Source organism: Narcine bancroftii, chromosome 2 (genome assembly GCF_036971445.1).
Source record: "Narcine bancroftii isolate sNarBan1 chromosome 2, sNarBan1.hap1, whole genome shotgun sequence".
Classification (NCBI taxonomy): domain Eukaryota; kingdom Metazoa; phylum Chordata; class Chondrichthyes; order Torpediniformes; family Narcinidae; genus Narcine; species Narcine bancroftii.
In genome coordinates, this window is record NC_091470.1 from 135,464,882 (window position 1) to 135,485,453 (window position 20,572).

Sequence of the window (20,572 nt, forward strand, 5' to 3'; positions counted from 1 at the left end):
TCTGATTCCGCACATCCGATTCCCTGCCTCTGATTCCCCGACTCTGATTCCCCACCTCTGATTCCCGAGCTCTGATTCCCCGCCTCCGATTCCCCAACTCTGATTCCCCGCCTCTGATTCCCCAGTTCTGATTCCCCACCTCTGATTCCCCGTGTTTGATCCCCTGCCTCTGATTCCCCGCCTCTGATTCCCCATCTCTGATTCACCGCCTTTGATTCGCCACCTCTGATTCCCCATATCTGATTCCTCGCCACTGTTTCCCCGCCTCTGATTCCCCGCCTCTGATTCCCCATATCTCATTCCCCGCCTCTGATTCCCCATCTCTGATTCCCGGACTCTGATTCCCCACCTCCGATTCCCGACCTATTATTCCCGGCATCTGATTCCGGCCTCTGATTCCCGGCCTCTGATTCCCTGCTTCTGATTCTGATTCCCCACCTCTGAATCCCGAGCTCTGATTCCCCGCCTCCGATTCCCCAACTCTGATTCCCCGCCTCTGATTCCGCACATCTAATTCCCTGCCTCTGATTCCCCAACTCTGATTCCCCATATCTGAATCCCCGCCTCTGTTTCCCCGTCTCTGATTCCCCGCCTCTGTTTCCCCATATCTAAGTCCCCGCCTCTGATTCCCCAACTTTGATTCCCCACCTCTGATTCCCCAGCTCTGATTCTCCGCCTCAGATTCCCCGCATCTGATTCCCTGCATCTGATTCCCAGCCTCTGATTCCCTGCCTCTGATTCCCAACCTCTGATTCCCCACCTCTGATTCCCCATATCTGATTCCCCGCCTCTGTTTCCCCGCCTCTGATTCCCCGCCTCTGTTTCCCCATATCTGAATCCCCGCCTATATTTGCCCGCCTCTGATTCCCCGCCTCTGTTTCCCCATATCTGATTCCCCGCCTCTGAATCCCCAACTCTGATTCCCTGCCTCTAATTTCCCAGCCCTGATTCCCCGCCTCTGATTCCCCGTGTCTGATTTCCTGCCTCTGATTCCCCGCCTCTGATTACCCATGTCTGATTCCCCACCTCTGATTCCCCAGCTCTGATTCCCTGCATCTGATTCCCAGCCTCTGATTCCCTGCCTCTGATTCCCAAACTCTGATTCCCCACCTCTGATTCCCCATATCTGATTCCCCGCCTCTGTTTCCCCGCCTCTGATTCCCCGCCTCTGTTTCCCCATATCTTATTCCCCGCCTCTGTTTCCCCGCCTCTGATTCCCCGCCTCTGATTCCCCGTGTCTGATTTCCTGCCTCTGATTCCCCGCTTCTGATTACCCATGTCTGATTCACCGCCTCTGATTCCCCACCTCTGATTCCCCATCTCTGATTCCGCACATCCGATTCCCAGCCTCTGATTCCCCATCTCTGATTCCCCGCCTCTGATTCCCCAACTCTGATTCCCCACCTCTGATTCCCCAGCTCTGATTCCCCTCCTCTGATTCCCCGTGTTTGATTCCCTGCCTCTGATTCCCCGCCTCTGATTCCCCATCTCTGATTCACCGCCTTTGATTCGCCACCTCTGATTCCCCATATCTGATTCCTCGCCTCTGTTTCCCCGCCTCTGATTTCCCGCCTCTGATTCCCCATATCTCATTCCCCGCCTCTGATTCCCCATCTCTGATTCCCGGACTCTGATTCCCCACCTCTGATTCCCGGCCTCTGATTCGCTGCTTCTGATTCTGATTCCCTGCCTCTGATTCCCCATCTCTGATTCCGCACATCTAATTCCCCGCCTCTGTTTCCCCGCCTCTGATTCCCCGCCTCTGTTTCCCCATATCTAAGTCCCCGCCTCTGATTCCCCAACTTTGATTCCCCACCTCTGATTCCCCAGCTCTGATTCCCCACCTCTGATTCCCCGCATCTGATTCCCTGCATCTGATTCCCAGCCTCTGATTCCCTGCCTCTGATTCCCAAACTCCGATTCCCCACCTCTGATTCCCCATCTCTGATTCCGCACATCTAATTCCCTGCCTCTGATTCCCCACCTCTGATTCCCCATATCTGATTCCCCGCCTCTGTTTCCCCGCCTCTGATTCCCCGCCTCTGTTTCCCCATATCTAACTCCCCGCCTCTGATTCCCCAACTTTGATTCCCCACCTCTGATTCCCCAGCTCTTATTGCCCGCCTCTGATTCCCCGCATCTGATTCCCTGCATCTGATTCCAAGCCTCTGATTCCCTGCCTCTGATTCCCAAACTCTGATTCCCCACCTCTGATTCCCCATATCTGATTCCCCGCCTCTGTTTCCCCGCCTCTGATTCCCCGCCTCTGTTTCCCCATATCTGATTCCCCGCCTCTATTTGCCCGCCTCTGATTCCCCGCCTCTGTTTCCCCATATCTGATTACCCGCCTCTGAATCCCCAACTCTGATTCCCTGCCTCTAATTTCCCAGCTCTGATTCCCCGCCTCTGATTCCCCGTGTCTGATTTCCTGCCTCTGATTCCCCGCCTCTGATTACCCATGTCTGATTCACCGCCTCTGATTCCCCACCTCTGATTCCCCATCTCTGATTCCGCACATCCGATTCACTGCCTCTGATTCCCCAGCTCTGATTCCCCATATCTGATTCCCCGCCTCTGAATCCCCATCTCTGATTCCCGGACTCTGATTACCCACCTCTGATTCCCGGCCTCTTATTACCAGCATCTGATTCCAGGCCTCTGATTCCCGGCCTCTGATTCCCCGCTTCTGATTCTGATTCCCTGCCTCTGATTCCCCATCTCTGATTCCCCACATCTGATTCCCTGCCTCTGATTCCCCACCTCTGATTCCCCATATCTGATTCCCCGCCTCTGTTTGCCCGCCTCTGATTCCCCGCCTCTGTTTCCCCATATCTGATTCCCCGCCACTGAATCCCCAACTCTGATTCCCTGCCTCTGATTCCCCAGCTCTGATTCCAAGCCTTTGATTCCCCCCGTCTGATTCCCAGCCACTGAATCCCCGTGTCTGATATCCTGCCTCTGATTCCCCGCCTCTGATTCCCCATCTCAGATTCACCGCCTCTGATTCCCCACCTCTGATTCCCCATCTCTGATTCCGCACATCCGATTCCCTGCCTCTGATTCCCCGACTCTGATTCCCCACCTCTGATTCCCCAGCTCTGATTCCCCGCCTCTGATTCCCCGCCTCTGATTCCCCAACTCTGATTCCCCGCCTCTGATTCCCCGCCTCTGTTTCCCCACATCTAAGTCCCTGCCTCTGATTCCCCAACTCTGATTACCCACCTCTGATTCCCCATATCTAATTCCCAGCCTCTGTTTCCCCGCCTCTGATTCCCCGCCACTGTTTCCCCATATCTGATTCTCCGCCTCTGAATCCCCAACTCTGATTCCCTGCATCTAATTCCCCAGCTCTGATTCCCCGCCTCTGATTCCCCGTGTCTGATTTCCTGCCTCTGATTCCCCGCCTCTGATTACCCATGTCTGATTCACCGCCTCTGTTTCCCCGCCTCTGATTCCCCGCCTCCTTTTCCCCATATCTAATTCCCCACCTCTGATGCACCAACTCTGATTCCCCGCCTCTGATTCCCCAGCTCTGATTCCCCGCCTCTGATTCCCCGCATCCGATTCCCCATATCTGATTCCCCGCCTCTGTTTCCCCGCCTCTGATTCCCCGCCTCTGTTTCCCCATATCTGATTCCCCGCCTCTGATTCCCAACTATGATTCCCTGCCTCTGATTCCCCAGCTCTGATTCCCTGCCTCTGATTCCCCGCGTTCTATTCCCTGCCTCTGATTCCCCGCCTGTGATTCCCCATCTCTGATTCACCACCTCTGATTCCCCACCTCTGATTCCCCATATCTAATTCCCCGCCTCTGTTTACCCGCCTCTGATTCCCCGCCTCTGTTTCCCCATATCTGATTCCCCGCCACTGAATCCCCAACTCTGATTCCCTGCCTCTGATTCCCCAGCTCTGATTCCCCGCCTTTGATTCCCCCCGTCTGATTCCCAGCCTCTGAATCCCCGTGTCTGATATCCTGCCTCGGATTCCCCGCCTCTGATTCCCCATCTCAGATTCACCGCCTCTGATTCCCCACCTCTGATTCCCCATCTCTGATTCCGCACATCCGATTCCCTGCCTCTGATTCCCCGACTCTGATACCCCACCTCTGATTCCCCAGCTCTGATTCCCCGCCTCTGATTCCCCAACTCTGATTCCCCGCCTCTGATTCCCCGCCTCTGTTTCCCCATATCTAAGTCCCCGCCTCTGATTCCCCAACTCTGATTCCCCACCTCTGATTCCCCAGCTCTGATTACCCACCTCTGATTCCCCATATCTAATTCCCTGCCTCTGTTTCCCTGCCTCTGTTTCCCCGCCTCTGATTCCCCGCCACTGTTTCCCCATATCTGATTCTCCGCCTCTGAATCCCCAACTCTGATTCCCTGCATCTAATTCCCCAGCTCTGATTCCCCGCCTCTGATTCCCCGTGTCTGATTTCCTGCCTCTGATTCCCCGCCTCTGATTACCCATGTCTGATTCACCGCCTCTGATTCCCCACCTCTGATTCCACATCTCTGATTCCGCACATCCGATTCCCAGCCTCTGATTCCCCATCTCTAATTCCCCGCCTCTGATTCCCCAGCTCTGATTCCCCGCCTCTGATTCCCCGTGTTTGATTCCCTGCCTCTGATTCCCCGCCTCTGATTCCCCATCTCTGATTCACCGCCTTTGATTCGCCACCTCTGATTCCCCATATCTGATTCCTCGCCTCTGTTTCCCCGCCTCTGATTTCCCGCCTCTGATTCCCCATATCTCATTCCCCGCCTCTGATTCCCCATCTCTGATTCCCGGACTCTGATTCCCCACCTCTGATTCCCGGCCTCTGATTCGCTGCTTCTGATTCTGATTCCCTGCCTCTGATTCCCCATCTCTGATTCCGCACATCTAATTCCCCGACTCTGTTTCCCCACCTCTGATTCCCCGCCTCTGTTTCCCCATATCTAAGTCCCCGCCTCTGATTCCCCAACTTTGATTCCCCACCTCTGATTCCCCAGCTCTGATTCCCCGCCTCTGATTCCCCGCATCTGATTCCCTGCATCTGATTCCCAGCCTCTGATTCCCTGCCTCTGATTCCCAAACTCTGATTCCCCACCTCTGATTCCCCATATGTGATTCCCCACCTCTGTTTCCCCGCGTCTGATTCCCCGCCTCTGTTTCCCCATATCTGATTCCCCGCCTCTATTTGCCCGCCTCTGATTCCCCGCCTCTGTTTCCCCATATCTGATTACCCGCCTCTGAATCCCCAACTCTGATTCCCTGCCTCTAATTTCCCAGCTCTGATTCCCCGCCTCTGATTCCCCGTTTCTGATTTCCTGCCTCTGATTCCCCGCCTCTGATTACCCATGTCTGATTCACCGCCTCTGATTCCCCACCTCTGATTCCCCATATCTGATTTGCCGCCTCTGTTTCCCCGCCTCTGATTCCCCACCTCTGATTCCCCGCCTCTGATTCACCAGCTATGATTCCCCGCCTCTGATTCCCCGCATCTGATTCCCTGCCTCTGATTCCCCGACTCTGATTCCACATCTCTGATTCACCACCTCTGATTCATTGCGTCTGATTCCCCGCCTCTGTTTCCCCGCCTCTGATTCCCCGCCTCTGTTTCCCCATATCTAAGTCCCCGCCTCTGATTCCCCAACTCTGATTCCCCACCTCTGATTCCCCAGCTCTGATTCCCCGCCTCTGATTCCCCGCATTTGATTCCCTGCATCTGATTCCCAGCCTCTGATTCCCTGCCTCTGATTCCCAACCTCTGATTCCGCACCTCTGATTCCCCATATCTGATTCCCCGCCTCTGTTTCCCCGCCTCTGTTTCCCCGCCTCTGATTCCCCGCCTCTGTTTCCCCATATCTAAGTCCCCGCCTCTGATTCCCCAACTCTGATTCCCCACCTCTGATTCCCCAGCTCTGATTCCCCGCCTCTGATTCCCCGCATCTGATTCCCTGCATCTGATTCCCAGCCTCTGATTCCCTGCCTCTGATTCCCAACCTCTGATTCCCCACCTCTGATTCCCCATATCTGATTCCCCGCCTCTGTTTCCCCAGCTCTGATTCCCCGCCTCTGATTCCCCGTGTTTGATTCCCTGCCTCTGATTCCCCGCCTCTGATTCCCCATCTCTGATTCACCGCCTTTGATTCGCCACCTCTGATTCCCCATATCTGATTCCTCGCCTCTGTTTCCCCGCCTCTGATTTCCCGCCTCTGATTCCCCATCTCTGATTTCCGGACTCTGATTCCCCACCTCTGATTCCCGGCCTCTGATTCGCTGCTTCTGATTCTGATTCCCTGCCTCTGATTCCCCATCTCTGATTCCGCACATCTAATTCCCCGCCTCTGTTTCCCCACCTCTGATTCCCCACCTCTGATTCCCCATCTCTGATTCCGCACATCCGATTCACTGCCTCTGATTCCCCAGCTCTGATTCCCCGCCTCTGATTCCCCGCATCTGATTCCCTGCATCTGATTCCCAGCCTCTGATTCCCTGCCTCTGATTCCCAAACTCTGATTCCCAAACTCTGATTCCCCATATGTGATTCCCCGCCTCTGTTTCCCCGCCTCTGATTCCCCGCCTCTGTTTCCCCATATCTGATTCACCGCCTCTATTTGCCCGCCTCTGATTCCCCGCCTCTGTTTCCCCATATCTGATTACCCGCCTCTGAATCCCCAACTCTGATTCCCTGCCTCTAATTTCCCAGCTCTGATTCCCCGCCTCTGATTCCCCGTTTCTGATTTCCTGCCTCTGATTCCCCGCCTCTGATTACCCATGTCTGATTCACCGCCTCTGATTCCCCACCTCTGATACCCCATCTCTGATTCCGCACATCCGATTCACTGCCTCTGATTCCCCAGCTCTGATTCCCCGCCTCTGATTCCCAGCGTCTTATTCCCTGCTTCTGATTCTGATTCCCTGCCTCTGATTCCCCATCTCTGATTCTGCACATCTGATTCCCTGCCTCTGATTCCCCACCTCTGATTCGCCATATCTGATTCCCAGCCTCTGATTCCCTGCCTCTGATTCCCAACCTCTGATTCCCCACCTCTGATTCCCCATATCTGATTCCCCGCCTCTGCTTCCCCGCCTCTGATTCCCCGCCTCTGTTTCCCCATATCTGATTCCCCGCCTCTATTTCCCTTCCTCTGATTCCCAGCCTCTGATTCCCCATATCTGATTCCCCGCCTCTGATTCCCCAACTCTGATTCCCCGCCTCTGATTCCCCAGCTCTGAATCCCCGCATCTGATTCCCCGCGTCTGATTACCGGCCTCTGATTCCCCGCTCTGATTCCCCATCTCTGATTCACAACCTCTGATTCCCCACCTCTGATTCCCCATATCTGATTTGCCGCCTCTGTGTCCCCGCCTCTGATTCCCCACCTCTGATTCCCCGCATCTGATTCCCTGCCTCTGATTCCCCGACTCTGATTCCACATCTCTGATTCACCACCTCTGATTCAATGCGTCTGATTCCCCGCCTCTGTTTCCCCGCCTCTGATTCCCCGCCTCTGTTTCCCCATATCTAAGTCCCCGCCTCTGATTCCCCAACTCTGATTCCCCACCTCTGATTCCCCAGCTCTGATTCCCCGCCTCTGATTCCCCGCATCTGATTCCCTGCATCTGATTCCCAGCCTCTGATTCCCTGCCTCTGATTCCCAACCTCTGATTCCGCACCTCTGATTCCCCAACTCTGATTCCCCACCTCTGATTCCCCAGCTCTGATTCCCCGCCTCTGATTCCCCGCATCTGATTCCCTGCATCTGATTCCCAGCCTATGATTCCCTGCCTCTGATTCCCAACCTCTGATTCCCCACCTCTGATTCCCCATATCTGATTCCCCGCCTCTGTTTCCCCGCCTCTGATTCCCCGCCTCTGTTTCCCCATATCTGATTCCCCGCCTCTATTTCCCCGCCTCTGATTCCCAGCCTCTGATTCCCCATATCTGATTCCCCGCCTCTGATTCCCCAACTCTGATTCCCCGCCTCTGATTCCCCAGCTCTGAATCCCCGCATCTGATTCCCCAGCTCTGAATCCCCGCATCTGATTCCCCGCGTCTGATTACCGGCCTCTGATTCCCCGCTCTGATTCCCCATCTCTGATTCACAACCTCTGATTCCCCACCTCTGATTCCCCATATCTGATTTGCCGCCTCTGTTTCCCCTCCTCTGATTCCCCACCTCTGATTCCCCGCCTCTGATTCGCCAGCTATGATTCCCTGCCTCTGATTCCCCGCATCTGATTCCCTGCCTCTGATTCCCCGCCTCTGATTCCACATCTCTGATTCACCACCTCTAATTCATTGCGTCTGATTCCCCGCCTCTGATTCCCCATCTCTGATTCCCCATCTCTGATTCCCCAATTCTGATTCACCGCCTCTGATTCCCCAACTATGTTTCCTCGCCTCTGATTCACGGCCTCTGATTCCCTGCTTCTGATTCTGATTCCCTGACTCTGATTCCCCATCTCTGATTCCGCACATCTAATTCCCTGCCTCTGATTCCCCACCTCTGATTCCCCATATCTGATTCCCCGCCTCTGTTTCCCCGCCTCTGATTCCCTGCCTCTGTTTCCCCATATCTAAGTCCCCGCCTCTGATTCCCCAACTTTGATTCCCCACCTCTGATTCCCCAGCTCTGATGGCCCGCCTCTGATTCCCCGCATCTGATTCCCTGCATCTGATTCCCAGGCTCTGATTCCCTGCCTCTGATTCCCAAACTCTGATTCCCCACCTCTGATTCCCCATATCTGATTCCCCGCCTCTGTTTCCCCGCCTCTGATTCCCAGCCTCTGTTTCCCCATATCTGATTCCCCGCCTCTATATGCCTGCCTCTGATTCCCCGCCTCTGTTTCCCCATATCTGATTACCCGCCTCTGAATCCCCAACTCTGATTCCCTGCCTCTAATTTCCCAGCTCTGATTCCCCGCCTCTGATTGCCCGTGTCTGATTTCCTGCCTCTGATTCCCCGCCTCTGATTACCCATGTCTGATTCACCGCCTCTGATTCCCCAACTCTGATTCCCCATCTCTGATTCCGCACATCCGATTCACTGCCTCTGATTCCCCAGCTCTGATTCCCCGCCTCTGATTCCCCGCGTCTTATTCCCTGCTTCTGATTCTGATTCCCTGCCTCTGATTCCCCATCTCTGATTCTGCACATCTGATTCCCTGCCTCTGATTCCCCACCTCTGATTCCCCATATCTGATTCCCCGCCTCTGAATCCCCATCTCTGATTCCCGGACTCTGATTCCCCACCTCTGATTCCCGGCCTCTTATTACCAGCATCTGATTCCAGGCCTCTGATACCCGGCCTCTGATTCCCCTCTTCTGATTCTGATTCCCTGCCTCTGATTCTCCATCTCTGATTCCGCTCATCAGATTCCCTGCCTCTGATTCCCCACCTCTGATTCCCCATATCTGATTCCCCGCCTCTGTTTCCCCGCCTCTGATTCCCCGCCTCTTTTTCCCCATATCGAATTCCCCACCTCTGATGCACCAACTCTGATTCCCCGCCTCTGATTACCCAGCTCTGATTCCCCACCTCTGATTCCCCGCATCCGATTCCCCATATCTGATTCCCCGCCTCTGTTTCCCCGCCTCTGATTCCCCGCCTCTGTTTCCCCATATCTGATTCCCCGCCTCTGATTCCCAACTATGATTCCCCGCCTCTGATTCCCCAGCTCTGATTCCCTGCCTCTGATTCCCCGCGTTCTATTCCCTACCTCTGATTCCCCGCCTGTGATTCCCCATCTCTGATTCACCACCTCTGATTCCCCACCTCTGATTCCCCATATCTAATTCCCCGCCTCTGTTTGCCCGCCTCTGATTCCCCGCCTCTGTTTCCCCATATCTGATTCCCCGCCACTGAATCCCCAACTCTGATTCCCTGCCTCTGATTCCCCAGCTCTGATTCCCCGCCTTTGATTCCCCCCGTCTGATTCCCAGCCTCTGAATCCTCGTGTCTGATATCCTGCCTCTGATTCCCCGCCTCTGATTCCCCATCTCAGATTCACCGCCTCTGATTCCCCACCTCTGATTCCCCAGCTCTGATTCCCCGCCTCTGATTCCCCGCATCTGTTTCCCCATATCTAAGTCCCCGCCTCTGATTCCCCAACTCTGATTCCCCGCCTCTGATTCCCCGCATCTGTTTCCCCATATCTAAGTCCCCGCCTCTGATTCCCCAACTCTGATTCCCCACCTCTGATTCCCCAGCTCTGATTCCCCGCCTCTGATTCCCCGCATCTGATTCCCTGCATCTGATTCCCAGCCTCTCATTCCCTGCCTCTGATTCCCAACCTCTGATTCCCCACCTCTGATTCCCCATATCTGATTCCCCGCCTCTGTTTCCCCATCTCTGATTCCCCGCCTCTGTTTCCCCATATCTGATTCCCCGCCTATATTTGCCCACCTCTGATTCCCCACCTCTGTTTCCCCATATCTGATTCCCCGCCACTGAATCCCCAACTCTGATTCCCTGCATCTAATTCCCCAGCTCTGATTCCCCGCCTCTGATTCCCCGTGTCTGATTTCCTGCCTCTGATTCCCCGCCTCTGATTACCCATGTCTGATTCACCGCCTCTGATTCCCCACCTCTGATTCCCCATCCCTGATTCCGCACATCCGATTCCCTGCCTCTGAATCCCCGCCTCTGATTCACCGCCTCTGATTCCCGGCCTCTGATTTCCCGCCTCTGATTCCCTGCCACTGATACCCCGCCCCTGATTCCCCACCTCTGAATCCCCATCTCTGATTCCGCACATCCGATTCCCTGCCTCTGAATCCCTGCCTCTGAATCCCCGCCTCTGATTCACCGCCTCTGATTTCCTGCCTCTGATTCCCCGCCTCTGATTACCCATGTCTGATTCACCGCCTCTGATTCCCCACCTCTGAATCCCCATCTCTGATTCCCAGACTCTGATTCCCCACCTCTGATTCCCGGCCTCTTGTTCCCAGCATCTGATTCCGGCCTCTGATTCCCGGCCTCTGATTCCCTGCTTCTGATTCTGATTCCCTGCCTTTGATTCCCCATCTCTGATTCCGCACATCTGATTCCCTGCCTCTGATTCCCAACCTCTGAATCCCCATATCTGATTCCCCACCACTGTTTCCCCGCCTCTGATTCCACACCACTGTTTCCCAATATCTAATTCCCCGCCTCTGATTCCCCAACTCTGATTCCCCACCTCTGATTCCCCAGCTCTGATTCCCCGCCTCTGATTCCCCGCATCTGATTCCCTGCATCTGATTCCAAGCCTCTGATTCCCTGCCTCTGATTCCCAAACTCTGATTCCCCACCTCTGATTCCCCATATCTGATTCCCCGCCTCTGTTTCCCCGCCTCTGATTCCCCGCCTCTGTTTCCCCATATCTAATTCCCCACCTCTGATGCACCAACTCTGATTCCCCGCCTCTGATTCCCCAGCTCTGATTCCCCGCCTCTGATTCCCCGCATCCGATTCCCCATATCTGATTCCCCGCCTCTGTTTCCCCGCCTCTGATTCCCCGCCTCTGTTTCCCCATATCTGATTCCCCGCCTCTGATTCCCAACTATGATTCCCCGCCTCTGATTCCCAGCTCTGATTCCCCGCCTCTGATTCCCCGCATCCGATTCCCCATATCTGATTCCCCGCCTCTGTTTCCCCATATCTGATTCCCCGCCTCTGATTCCCAACTATGATTCCCTGCCTCTGATTCCCCGCGTTCTATTCCCTGCCTCTGATTCCCCGCCTGTGATTCCCCATTGTCTGATTCACCACCTATGATTCCCCACCTCTGATTCCCCATATCTAATTCCCCGCCTCTGTTTGCCCGCCTCTGATTCCCCGCCTCCGTTTCCCCATATCTGATTCCCCGCCTCTGAATCCCCAACTCTGATTCCCTGCCTCTGATTCCCCAGCTCTGATTCCCCGCCTTTGATTCCCCCCGTCTGATTCCCAGCCTCTGAATCCCCGTGTCTGATATCCTGCCTCTGATTCCCCGCCTCTGATTCCCCATCTCAGATTCACCGCCTCTGATTCCCCACCTCTGATTCCCCATCTCTGATTCCGCACATCCGTTTCCCTGCCTCTGATTCCCCGACTCTGATTCCCCACCTCTGATTCCCCAGCTCTGATTCCCCGCCTCTGATTCCCCAACTCTGATTCCCCGCCTCTGATAACCCAGCTCTGATTCTCCGCCTCTGATTCCCCGTGTTTGATTCCCTGCCTCTGATTCCCCGCCTCTGATTCCCCATCGCTGATTCACCGCCTTTGATTCGCCACCTCTGATTCCCCATATCTGATTCCTCGCCTCTGTTTCCCCGCCTCTGATTCCCCGCCTCTGATTCCCCATATCTCATTCCCCGCCTCTGATTCCCCATCTCTGATTCCCGGACTCAGATTCCCCACCTCTGATTCCCGGCCTCTTATTCCCGGCATCTGATTCCGGCCTCTGATTCCCGGCCTCTGATTCCCTGCTTCTGATTCTGATTCCCTGCCTCTGATTCCCCGCCTCTGATTCCCCGCCTCTGTTTCCCCATATCTAAGTCCCCGCCTCTGATTCCCCAACTTTGATTCCCCACCTCTGATTCCCCAGCTCTGATTCCCCACCTCTGATTCCCCGCATCTGATTCCCTGCATCTGATTCCCAGCCTCGGATTCCCTGCCTCTGATTCCCAACCTCTGATTCCCCACCTCTGATTCCCCATATCTGATTCCCCGCCTCTGTTTCCCCGCCTCTGATTCCCCACCTCTGTTTCCCCATATCTGATTCCCCGCCTCTATTTGCCCGCCTCTGATTCCCCGCCTCTGTTTCCCCATATCTGATTCCCCGCCTCTGAATCCCCAACTCTGATTCCCTGCCTCTAATTTCCCAGTACTGATTCCCCGCCTCTGATTCCCCGTGTCTGATTTCCTGCCTCTGATACACCGCCTCTGATTACCCATGTCTGATTCACCGCCTCTGATTCCCCACCTCTGATTCCCCATCTCTGATTCCGCACATCCGATTCCCTGCCTCTGATTCCCCGCCTCTGATTCACTGCCACTGATTCCCCAGCTCTGATTCCCCGCCTCTGATTCCCCACCTCTGATTCCCCATATCTGATTCCCCGCCTCTGTTTCCCCGCCTCTGATTCCCCGCCTCTGTTTCCCATATCTAAGTCCCCGCCTCTGATTCCCCAACTTTGATTCCCCACCTCTGATTCCCCAGCTCTGATTACCCACCTCTGATTCCCCATATCTGATTTCCCGCCTCTGTTTCCCCGCCTCTGATACCCCGCCACTGTTTCCCCATACCTGATTCCCCGCCTCTGAATGCCCAACTCTGATTCCCTGCATCTAATTCCCCAGCTCTGATTCCCCGCCTCTGATTCCCCATGTCTGATTTCCTGCCTCTGATTCCCCGCTTCTGATTACCCATGTCTGATTCACCGCCTCTGATTCCCCACCTCTGATTACCCATCTCTGATTCCGCACATTCGATTCCCAGCCTCTGATTCCCCATCTCTGATTCCCCACCTCTGATTCCCCAACTTTGATTCCCCACCTCTGATTCCCCAGCTCTGATTCCCCGTCTCTGATTCTCCGCATCTGATTCCCTGCATCTGATTCCCAGCCTCTGATTCCCTGCCTCTGATTCCCAAACTCTGATTCCCCACCTCTGATTCCCCATATCTGATTCCCCGCCTCTGTTTCCCCACCTCTGATTCCCCGCCTCTGTTTCCCCATATCTGATTCCCCGCCTCTATTTGCCCGCCTCTGATTCCCCGCCTCTGTTTCCCCATATCTGATTACCCGCCTCTGAATCCCCAACTCTGATTCCCTGCCTCTAATTTCCCAGCTCTGATTCCCCGCCTCTGATTCCCCGTGTCTGATTTCCTGCCTCTGATTCCCCGCCTCTGATTACCCATGTCTGATTCACCGCCTCTGATTCCCCACCTCTGATTCCCCATCTCTGATTCCGCACATCCGATTCACTGCCTTTGATTCCCCAGCTCTGATTCCCCGCATCTGATTCCCCGCGTCTTATTCCCTGCTTCTGATTCTGATTCCCTGCCTCTGATTCCCCATCTCTGATTCTGCACATCTGATTCCCTGCCTCTGATTCCAAACCTCTGATTCCCCATATCTGATTCCCCGCCTCTGTTTCCCCGCCTCTGAATCCCCGCCTCTGTTTCCCCATAGCTAAGTCCCCGCCTCTGATTCCCCAACTCTGATTCCCCACCTCTGATTCCCCAGCTCTGATTCCCCGCCTCTGATTCCCCGCATCTGATTCCCTGCATCTGATTCCCAGCCTCTGATTCCCTGCCTCTGATTCCCAACCTCTGATTCCCCACCTCTGATTCCCCATATCTGATTCCCCGCCTCTGTTTCCCCGCCTCTGATTCCCCGCCTCTGTTTCCCCATATCTGATTCCCCGCCTCTATTTCCCCGCCTCTGATTCCCCGCCTCTGATTCCCCATATCTGATTCCCCGCCTCTGATTCCCCGCGTCTGATTACCGGCCTCTGATTCCCCGCTCTGATTCCCCACCTCTGATTCCCCATATCTGATTTGCTGCCTCTGTTTCCACGCCTCTGATTCCCCACCTCTGATTCCCCGCCTGTGATTCGCCAGCTATGATTCCCCGCCTCTGATACCCCGCGTCTGATTCCCTGCCTCTGATTCCCCGCCTCTAATTCCACATCTCTGATTCACCACCTCTGATTCCCCGCGTCTGATTCCCCGCCTCTGATTCCCCATCTCTGATTCCCCATCTCTGATTCCCCAATTCTGATTCCCCGCCTCTGATTCCCCAGCTCTGTTTCCTCGCCTCTGATTCCCTGCCTCTGATTCCCAACCTCTGATTCCCCATATTGATTCCCTGCCTCTGATTCCCTGCCTCTGATTCCCCAACTCTGATTCCCCGCCTCTGATTCACCAGCTCTGATTCCCCGCCTCTGATTCCCCGTGTTTGATTCCCTGCCTCTGATTCCCGGCCTCTGATTCCCCATCTCTGATTCACCGCCTTTGATTCGCCACCTCTGATTCCCCATATCTGATTCCCCGCCTCTGTTTCCCCGCCCCTGATTCCCCGCCTCTGTTTCCCCATATCTGATTCCCCGCCTCTGATTCCCAACTATGATTCCCCGCCTCTGATTCCCCATATCCGATTCCCCGCCTCTGATTCCCCAGCTCTGATTCCCTGCCTCTGATTCCCCGCGTTCTATTCCCTGCCTCTGATTCCCCGCCTGTGATTCCCCATCTCTGATTCACCACCTCTGATTCCCCACCACTGATTCCCCATATCTAATTCCCCGCCTCTGTTTGCCCGCCTCTGATTCCCCGCCTCTGTTTCCCCATATCTGATTCCCCGCCTCTGAATCCCCAACTCTGATTCCCTGCCTCTGATTCCCCAGCTTCATTCCCCACCTTTGATTCCCCCCGTCTGATTCCCAGCCTCTGTATCCCCGTGTCTGATAACCTGCCTCTGATTCCCCGCCTCTGATTCTCCATCTCAGATTCACCGCCTCTGATTCCCCACCTCTGATTCCCCATCTCTGATTCCGCACATCCGATTCCCTGCCTCTGATTCCCCGACTCTGATTCCCCACCTCTGATTCCCGAGCTCTGATTCCCCGCCTCCGATTCCCCAACTCTGATTCCCCGCCTCTGATTCCCCAGTTCTGATTCCCCACCTCTGATTCCCCGTGTTTGATCCCCTGCCTCTGATTCCCCGCCTCTGATACCCCATCTCTGATTCACCGCCTTTGATTCGCCACCTCTGATTCCCCATATCTGATTCCTCGCCACTGTTTCCCCGCCTCTGATTCCCCGCCTCTGATTCCCCATATCTCATTCCCCGCCTCTGATTCCCCATCTCTGATTCCCGGACTCTGATTCCCCACCTCTGATTCCCGACCTGTTATTCCCGGCATCTGATTCCGGCCTCTGATTCCCGGCCTCTGATTCCCTGCTTCTGATTCTGATTCCCCACCTCTGATTCCCGAGCTCTGATTCCCCGCCTCCGATTCCCCAACTCTGATTCCCCGCCTCTGATTCCGCACATCTAATTCCCTGCCTCTGATTCCCCAACTCTGATTCCCCATATCTGAATCCCACCCTCTGTTTCCCCGTCTCTGATTCCCCGCCTCTGTTTCCCCATATCTAAGTCCCCGCCTCTGATTCCCCAACTCTGATTCCCCACCTCTGATTCCCCAGCTCTGATTACCCACCTCTGATTCCCCATCTCTGATTCCGCACATCTGATTCCCTGCCTCTGATTCCCCACCTCTGTTTCCCCATATCTAAGTCCCCGCCTCTGATTCCCCAGCTCTGTTTCCTCCCCTCTGATTCCCTGCCTCTGATTCCCAACCTCTGATTCCCCATATTGATTCCCTGCTTCTGATTCCCTGCCTCTGATTCCCCAACTCTGATTCCCCGCCTCTGATTCACCAGCTCTGATTCCCCGCCTCTGATTCCCCGTGTTTGATTCCCTGCCTCTGATTCCCGGCCTCTGATTCCCCATCTCTGATTCACCGCCTTTGATTCGCCACCTCTGATTCCCCATATCTGATTCCCCGCCTCTGTTTCCCCGCCCCTGATTCCCCGCCTCTGTTTCCCCATATCTGATTCCCCGCCTCTGATTCCCAACTATGATTCCCCGCCTCTGATTCCCCATATCTGATTCCCCGCCTCTGATTCCCCAGCTCTGATTCCCTGCCTCTGATTCCCCGCGTTCTATTCCCTGCCTCTGATTCCCCGCCTGTGATTCCCCATCTCTGATTCACCACCTCTGATTCCCCACCACTGATTCCCCATATCTAATTCCCCGCCTCTGTTTGCCCGCCTCTGATTCCCCGCCTCTGTTTCCCCATATCTGATTCCCCGCCTCTGAATCCCCAACTCTGATTCCCTGCCTCTGATTCCCCAGCTTCATTCCCCACCTTTGATTCCCCCCGTCTGATTCCCAGCCTCTGTATCCCCGTGTCTGATAACCTGCCTCTGATTCCCCGCCTCTGATTCTCCATCTCAGATTCACCGCCTCTGATTCCCCACCTCTGATTCCCCATCTCTGATTCCGCACATCCGATTCCCTGCCTCTGATTCCCCGCCTCCGATTCCCCAACTCTGATTCCCCGCCTCTGATTCCCCAGTTCTGATTCCCCACCTCTGATTCCCCGTGTTTGATCCCCTGCCTCTGATTCCCCGCCTCTGATTCCCCATCTCTGATTCACCGCCTTTGATTCGCCACCTCTGATTCCCCATATCTGATTCCTCGCCACTGTTTCCCCGCCTCTGATTCCCCGCCTCTGATTCCCCATATCTCATTCCTCGCCTCTGATTCCCCATCTCTGATTCCCGGACTCTGATTCCCTGCTTCTGATTCTGATTCCCCACCTCTGATTCCCGAGCTCTGATTCCCCGCCTCCGATTCCCCAACTCTGATTCCCCGCCTCTGATTCCGCACATCTAATTCCCTGCCTCTGATTCCCCAACTCTGATTCCCCATATCTGAATCCCCGCCTCTGTTTCCCCGTCTCTGATTCCCCGCCTCTGTTTCCCCATATCTAAGTCCCCGCCTCTGATTCCCCAACTTTGATTCCCCACCTCTGATTCCCCAGCTCTGATTCTCCGCCTCAGATTCCCCGCATCTGATTCCCTGCATCTGATTCCCAGCCTCTGATTCCCTGCCTCTGATTCCCAACCTCTGATTCCCCACCTCTGATTCCCCATATCTGATTCCCCGCCTCTGTTTCCCCGCCTCTGATTCCCCGCCTCTGTTTCCCCATATCTGAATCCCCACCTATATTTGCCCACCTCTGATTCCCCGCCTCTGTTTCCCCATATCTGATTCCCCGCCTCTGAATCCACAACTCTGATTCCCTGCCTCTAATTTCCCAGCCCTGATTCCCCGCCTCTGATTCCCCGTGTCTGATTTCCTGCCTCTGATTCCCCGCCTCTGATTCCCCACCTCTGATTCCACATCTCTGATTCCGCACATCCGATTCCCTGCCTCTGATTCCCTGCCTCTGATTCACTGCCTCTGCTTCCCAGCTCTGATTCCCCGCCTCTGATTCCCCGTGTCTTATCCCCTGCTTCTGATTCTGATTCCGTGCCTCTGATTCCCCATCTCTGATTCCGCACATCTGATTCCCTGCCTCTGACTCCCCACCTCTGATTCCCCATATCTGATTCCCCGCCTCTGTTTCCCCGCCTCTGATTCCCCGCCTCTGTTTCCCCATATCTAAGTCCCTGCCTCTGATTCCCTGCCTCTGATTCACTGCCTCTGCTTCCCCAGCTCTGATTCCCCGCCTCTGATTCCCCGCGTCTTATTCCCTGCTTCTGATTCTGATTCCCTGCCTCTGATTCCCCATCTCTGATTCTGCACATCTGATTCCCTGCCTCTGATTCCCCACCTCTGATTCCCCATATCTGATTCCCCGACTCTGAATCCCCATCTCTGATTCCCGGACTCTGATTCCCCACCTCTGATTCCCGGCCTCTTATTACCAGCATCTGATTCCAGGCCTCTGATACCCGGCCTCTGATTCCCCGCTTCTGATTCTGATTCCCTGCCTCTGATTCTCCATCTCTGATTCCGCACATCTGATTCCCTGCCTCTGATTCCCCACCTCTGATTCCCCATATCTGATTCCCCGCCTCTGTTTCCCCGCCTCTGATTCCCCGCCTCTGTTTCCCCATATCGAATTCCCCACCTCTGATGCACCAACTCTGATTCCCCGCCTCTGATTCCCCAGCTCTGATTCCCCGCCTCTGATTCCCCGCATCCGATTCCCCATATCTGATTCCCCGCCTCTGTTTCCCCGCCTCTGATTCCCCGCCTCTGTTTCCCCATATCTGATTCCCCGCCTCTGATTCCCAACTATGATTCCCCGCCTCTGATTCCCCAGCTCTGATTCCCTGCCTCTGATTCCCCGCGTTCTATTCCCTGCCTCTGATTCCCCGCCTGTGATTCCCCATCTCTGAATCACCACCTCTGATTCCCCACCTGTGATTCCCCATATCTAATTCCCCGCCTCTGTTTGCCCGCCTGATTCCCCGCCTCTGTTTCCCCATATCTGATTCCCCGCCACTGAATCCCCAACTCTGATTCCCTGCCTCTGATTCCCCAGCTCTGATTCCCCGCCTTTGATTCCCCCCGTCTGATTCCCAGCCTCTGAATCCCCGTGTCTGATATCCTGCCTCTGATTCCCCGCCTCTGATTCCCCATCTCAGATTCACCGCCTCTGATTCCCCACCTCTGATTCCCCATCTCTGATTCCGCACATCCGATTCCCTGCCTCTGATTCCCCGACTCTGATTCACCACCTCTGATTCCCCAGCTCTGATTCCCCGCCTCTGATTCCCCAACTCTGATTCCCCGCCTCTGATTCCCCGCCTCTGTTTCCCCATATCTAAGTCCCCGCCTCTGATTCCCCAACTCTGATTCCCCACCTCTGATTCCCCAGCTCTGATTACCCACCTCTGATTCCCCATCTCTGATTCCGCACATCTGATTCCCTGCCTCTGATTCCCCACCTCTGTTTCCCCATATCTAAGTCCCCGCCTGTGATTCCCCAGCTCTGTTTCCTCGCCTCTGATTCCCTGCCTCTGATTCCCAACCTCTGATTCCCCATATTGATTCCCTGCCTCTGATTCCCTGCCTCTGATTCCCCAACTCTGATTCCCCGCCTCTGATTCACCAGCTCTGATTCCCCGCCTCTGATTCCCCGTGTTTGATTCCCTGCCTCTGATTCCCGGCCTCTGATTCCCCATCTCTGATTCACCGCCTTTGATTCGCCACCTCTGATTCCCCATATCTGATTCCCCGCCTCTGTTTCCCCAACTCTGATTCCCTGCCTCTAATTTCCCAGCTCTGATTCCCCGCCTCTGTTTCCCCGTGTCTGATTTCCTGCCTCTGATTCCCAAATATGATTCCCCGCCTCTGATTCCCCATATCTGATTCCCCGCTTCTGATTACCCATGTCTGATTGACCGCCTCTGATTCCCCACCTCTGATTCCCCATCTCTGATTCCGCACATCCGATTCCCTGCCTCTGATTCCCTGCCTCTGATTCACTGCCTCTGCTTCCCCAGCTCTGATTCCCCGCCTCTGATTCCCCGCGTCTTATCCCCTGCTTCTGATTCTGATTCCCCGCCTCTGTTTCCCCGCCTCTGATTCCCCGCCTCTGTTTCCCCATATCTAAGTCGCCGCCTCTGATTCCCCAACTCTGATTCCCCACCTCTGATTCCCCAGCTCTGATTCCCCGCCTCTGATCCCCGCATCTGATTCCCTGCATCTGATTCCCAGCCTCTGATTCCCTGCCTCTGATTCCCAACCTCTGATTCCCCACCTCTGATTCCCCATATCTGATTCCCCGCCTCTGTTTCCCCGTCTCTGATTCCCCGCCTCTGTTTCCCCATATCTGATTCCCCGCCTCTATTTGCCCACCTCTGATTCCCCACCACTGTTTCCCCATATCTGATTCCCCGCCACTGAATCCCCAACTCTGATTCCCTGCATCTAATTCCCCAGCTCTGATTCCCCGCCTCTGATTCCCCGTGTCTGATTTCCTGCCTCTGATTCCCCGCCTCTGATTACCCATGTCTGATTCACCGCCTCTGATT